Source organism: Etheostoma cragini, chromosome 23 (assembly GCF_013103735.1).
Source record: "Etheostoma cragini isolate CJK2018 chromosome 23, CSU_Ecrag_1.0, whole genome shotgun sequence".
Taxonomy (NCBI): domain Eukaryota; kingdom Metazoa; phylum Chordata; class Actinopteri; order Perciformes; family Percidae; genus Etheostoma; species Etheostoma cragini.
In genome coordinates this window covers 12,654,688-12,660,855 of record NC_048429.1, presented here as the reverse complement: position 1 = coordinate 12,660,855, position 6,168 = coordinate 12,654,688, and the positions used below count along the sequence as shown (strand labels likewise).

General features: G+C 38.8%; 1 protein-coding gene across 1 annotated transcript in view; it reads left to right on the top strand.

Moving 5' to 3' along the window:
* The window catches only part of tafa5a (TAFA chemokine like family member 5a), a 138,096-nt gene that overhangs the window by 42,342 nt on the left and 89,586 nt on the right, over positions 1–6,168 (top strand). The gene's annotated exons all lie outside the window — the stretch shown is intronic.

Genomic DNA, 6,168 nt, shown 5'->3' with positions numbered 1-6,168 from the left:
TGTTTGTCAGCTTAATGTATTGCATTTATTATAATAAAAGCTAATAAAATATGTGACCTGTGTGTGTACAGTTAATAATGAATAGTGGGGGTGGGAATCTACCAAGTTGTTTTTAATTCAGAGGCCAATGAAACGACTCTACACCAATTATCGGTGCAATGATTTTTTTAATGTACATATCCATGTGGGATTTCAAAAAATATACATATAAATCTGAGTTTGTTAGATTTTGACATATACAGTATTTATCACAGAAGTTTTCATTAAATGTTTTGCCTACTGGGGTTTTTATCTTGTAGTCATTCCATGCTTAAGCCTTAAAAATGCTGAGTCACCTTCTCTCACAGTAATCTTCCACGTCAGAGGCTCAGTCATGTTTAAAGGAGGAGAATTGGCTTCTTAGAACAGGAAACATGAGGTGGTCAGATGTAATGTGATAAAGTAGATGAAAAGCCTTCATGTGTTGTGCCTAATTATTTTATGTATGTCTTAGTAGATCATGTTTATATACTATATATATAATTTTTTTTTCGCCACTTTTGTCTTTTTTTTCTGCACTCTTGCATATACTCTATGTTGTTCATTATCATCTTTCAGTCTCTGTTTTCGGATTTGTACATGTCTGGACACAGTAACCTTTACATTTGCTTAATTCAGTGTAAGTGACACTGCTTCCAATTAAAAGGAGCAGGATGTTTAAGCATTTTAGATGTTAGATTAGAATGTATGAATATGTCATCGTTTTAGAAAAAAAAACTATTCCGTGGTTCAACGGAAAGAGTGTAATCCTTTCAAACTGGGTAACATTTTCCTCATGATTCTTGACATATATCGGCCAAGGAGATGAAATTCTTGGTGACACTACGCACGTAAGAACTAGAAATCTTCTGCTGATGCATCTCTGGACACTTATATGACACAATCACAATAACACAAATAAAAAATAGGTTGAAAAACCTTGATTGACACCCCCATTCTGCACATGTTCTATCAACTTGTGAAACCTTTTTAGATTAGGTACAAAACATGTTTCCCAAAAAAAGCATAGAATTGGGGTTAATAAAAGTATTGTCTTTCTTTTTCAAGGCTAATAATAAGCTGTTCATAGACATAAAATAGCCATAATGATACTGGTCTTTAGATCCTCTCTCATCACTTTGCGCTATATAACGTGTGAAATTAGACTAATTTACTAAAAGCACACACAACTCTGGGATGTGGAAAATGACCTGACGTCCCAGATAAACAATTATTTCAGAATGCAAAGACATGAATGTGACAGCTGTCTAAGGTGACATGGTTTTGATGGATTCTTTCCTGGCGGAGACTTTCTTCTTTGTTTCTTAATGTGGGTGTCAGTTGTTTGACAGGAAGCAGAAAGAAAACTATGCGATATCAGAAAACTCAGTACAAGCACAAGGGAATTCTGATTAAACCAAAGAACTGAAATGTGTCCTTTGTGTTTACTGTGACTTCACTCGGGTGATTTTTACGTCGGTAGTAAAGATGTGTTTGATAGTGAAAGGTGTGGCTGGCAGCAGAAGGCCTCTCTTAAGGGAAGATTGATCCTTGGTATCTCCACATGTGCAGATTCTTCTGGAGATGATATAAAGGAAAACAGAAACTGGCCAGGTCTATGACCTTGTGGACCTGCCAACCCCCCCATTTTTGCATTTGTTTAGTGACATCTGGCTAGACACATGTCAATGGTCTCGGTCCAGATATTGTCCAAACCTCAGATGGATTGGATTGGAGAGCACATCTTATTAAGAGATCTATCTTTCAACTCAGCATTTTTCATCAGCTCTACAGAGCATTTTAACATCTTTCAGCTCATTGTTTTGATTTTCCAACCTGCAGCGTTAAGTTGTGGTTGACTCTCATAGCGTCCCTTCCAGCAGCAGTAGCTGTTTTTACTCTTGTCCGGCCCCCTGTTGCTCGGCCACTCTCTTTTACTCTTCTAAGCTTCCTCTGTGACGTCTTTGGTCTGTTACAGTTCCTTACATAAACACCAAGAAAGGTTTTCTGCCCATTAGGAAACGTCGTAATTTCGGTGAAAGTCGAGGCAGAGCAGCCGGAGGACACAAGACATAACATTCTCCTTAAAATAGGATTCAGTTTCACCCATATCAGTGGTAGTGCCACAAAGTCAAACACACTTCTCTGGGGAGATATTACCTGCTCACCAAAGTTACATAGTACAAAGAAATGCATTCGGGGCACAGAGGGAGAATAGAGTTACCATTCTCCCTATTACAGATCAGTGTAGCATCAAAACGATTTTGAATCTGGTATTTTCAAATAAAACAGTTGCGCAATCTTGTTTTAAAGTTAATAATATTTCAATGTTGTGTTCATAGCTTGTTTATGCCCCCAAGTGGCCAAGAAATTGCTGTAGTTATTGTGGGTTTAATTTATTAATACCATGATTTGTTCTCGTTGCGCAACTTTCACTCAACTATGTTATGCATATTTTTTATGTTAGTATAATTAGGAATAATCAACTTGTTGTGTTGTCACACAACAATATGACCGTATCAACGAATTTGCTGAAACTCATATGTTTTAGAATTGGAGCCGATGTAGTTGCTCACAAATGCCTGGTGTTTCCTAATAAAGGTAGAAGTGCCTCTGAAAATACTTTATAGTGTAATATCTGTCTACTAGATCCTGTTGGATTGTTGTATACTGATTTCCCAGTCCTGCTGTGAAACTTTGATTTTTCACTGAGTAATTCATGGATGACAAAACGTTTATTCAATCATCGGTCCATTAGGTTCTTGACGGAATTAAGAGTCGAGCTCATCCCAGAAGCAGCCATTGTTTCATGACAGACAGCTGGAGTGTGTTCAGCTGCCCAAACAATAATGGCTCCACCTGTCAGAAGACAAAGTGGGTCACAAGGGGGATGCGATATTGGTGGCTGCCACCTCAACGTTTATCTCTGATTAACCCGTAAGACATTTTTGTGTTGGACACCCTGCTGGACATGAGCCGTATGTTCCAGCTCTTCCCTCTGATTAAGCCCTCTTTCAGATTTATTGTCCATGGGAAATAATGGGGAACACAGCGAATGTAGAAGTTTTAGGCCATTACTCATGGCTTTTATTGGCATAGGCTTTGGCTGGCACACAGCCAGTGACCTGCACAGAGGACAAAGCAAGTAACGCCTCTCCTGGCTCCTAGCATGCAAAATCAGCGGTGAGGGGGTGGCAGCACAGAGGAGGAGAAAGTGAGAGAGTAGAGCAGACGTGGCACAGCACTGTAAGTGGGTGGCGTGACGATGGAGGGGAAGGAAATGGTTTAATAATTTACGAAGACGAAAAAGGAGAAGAAAAAACAATTCCACAGTGCTCCAAAACATATCTTAAAACGTATTTGCTACGCCCTTGTAATATAGAGAAGGGGTTAGAAAAAATACAAGCGAGCATCTAAAAGGGATTTATAACGGTGTCTAGACAAAATAGTTGGTCCCCAAGGCAGCAGTCCAATGAGCGCATGTACTCGGTGATAAAACTAAAGTTCAGAGACAAACGTGGGTTATAAAAAACTAGCACACAAATATCTATAATTTAACCTGTCAAGTGATTGTACAGTTAACATAGTTTAATTGTTTTGGGCCCTGGAGACGCCAGCCCATTTCAACAGCTCAAATAAAACATATTTATCATTGTTTTATCAGCTTTACTCATGACCTTTTCTAATTTTAGGAGAATTGCTTAAAAACATCATTTTGAACTGATGACACGTTTTATACACACATCAGAGATTCAGACCTCTCGGGTCTGATTTGAGTAATGTGACTATACAGGGCAACATACTGTACATTAACATTGACTTCTTGGTAAACAAAAGGAGCATATATTTTTTTCATGCACAACATTGCCTATTGTAATATTATATGGACGGAATTTCCGAAGATCCATGTTCATTTTACAATTGTTCCGTGGGCCCTTCACAAAAAAAATGTGCGATTCCGTGAAACTGCCACAGATTTTGAGATAAGGGACCGTGTTGATTTAACGGAATTCTGTGAGATCAGGTTGCATATATATGTGTATATATATATATATATATATATATATATATATATATATATATATATATATATATATATATATATATATATAAATAACTTTATTCTGCTTCAGGCACAACATACATGGAAAAATATTCACCTCTCTTGTTGAATTAGCTTTGCTGAACATTCACGGTAACATCTGACTTATAAGTAGAAAGCATGGATGCATAAATGGAGCAGACATCCAGCAACAGCCTGTTGACCCTGTATGCTGCCTCGGCCAAGGGTGCACTGCTTGCGGAGGTTGTTCCCTGCCGAGTGAAGGCTCCAGCGGACTGAACAGCGAAGTGAATGTTGATCCACACATTTCTGTATTAAATATATAACAGCTTAACAGCAAAAGTCTAATAACATGTAGGTGTAGAAGCTGCATTATTTTCATGTTCTAACCATTTCACACAGTTACGGAAATTGCTGCTGTCACCTTAAATTTGTGTTATGTTCCAAACACTGAACATATGGTTTGGGTGCTTTGGGAATATTTACAAGTTCAGGTGCATTAGGCGAGATTTCAGAAGTGCCTAAGAATGGTAACCTTGTGAAGAATTGTAATTGGTTTTACTGGCATATCTACCTGTATCATTCCTGTCTCAGTGTTTCCAACTGTTTCCTAATTAGGCTGCATGCCCATGCTCAGAGTTACATTAAGCTGCTCTTCTGGTGACTATAGAGTCATATACTGTACAGATACGATCAGCACATGATAATGTCAGACATGCACACACACCCCGACACAGTCATAAGCACACAAACCCCAAATCTGTGTAAAGTTCAAGTCTCTGTTAATTGCTTTCCATGCAGTAGATGGATGGATCACAGTGTTAGAGAGAGAAGGCTGGGAAGTGTCGGGAAAAAAAGGCTTTCTCCGATGCACACACACACAAGTGCATACACATGACAATTTGCACAAAAACACATGTCTGGCACACATGGCAGCCAGCAGAGACTGTTATCAGCTAATTAGTGATCATAGCTCTAGGGGCCAACCTTATTGACACTGCAATGACAGTTTTCTGGTTTGAGTGGGACCATCAGTCGTCCAACCATGTCATTCTGATTCAATTATAAATACACGCAGACGCGAGGATAAAACTCACAATTAGCCCAAGAAGGAAATGCTGCTCTCAAATGCTGCAGTCACTTCAGCAGTCAAATGGGTTATTGTGTGCAAACTGACCAGTCTCTTCCAAATGACTGACTGACTGACTCAATGAATGAATGAATATCCCACGTCATCTGAGACTTTATAGAAATATACATAAAACAGAAACAATGGCTGCGTAGGCACTGAGCGGGAGGAGGGATTACACAAGCCTTGGTTTTATTCAATATTGGTCCTCCTCCACTGCCACTGCTTTCACTGAGGATCAAGATATCCTTTTTAAACATCAGGCTGAGAAAAAAGGCTTTTAAGGAATTTGCAACGGCATTAATTTGTTATCGTTGTAATATGATGAAATTTAAGGCTACACGTGTAATAGGTTTCAGGGGGTGTTGAATATTCTAGGAACAGGAGCCTCGGGCAAGGCTACCCAAAGACTGTTGCTTGTTTCAATAACCAGGAGGCTTTGCTAATATGGAGGTGCAGAATATCATCTGCACATTTTTTGCATCATCTACAGATAGGTGCAGAAAAACCACCTGAAAGCTTTCTGGTTTGTTTTTTTAGATTTCTTGAATGGAACTCGCACTTTATCCAGAAATACATTTTTACATAATTTGACTAACTGAACATTTACAACTCAATACCTCTCTTGAATTGGGATATGAGGATAACCTGCTGCCCATAGTTTGCTCATGCTGTTGTCAGTGGAAACATTCTTTCATAGCCATAGCTTGCACTATAGAATGCTTTGTAGCTGGAGGAGATTATTTGGGGAAGTTGTGACGTAACCTGGAGCTAAGCAGATAAAAAAAAAATTAAAAAATAGTCCATCTCTGTATGAGTAACACACAAGGATAGAGAGAGAGGCATGTGCCAGCAACTGTTTAATTCTTGATTATCTGATGGGAGACCAAACTAGATAGAAAGAACCTGCGCAGCCATTCTTTGCTCAGTTAGATTGTATTTGTCTTACAAGAAAAGT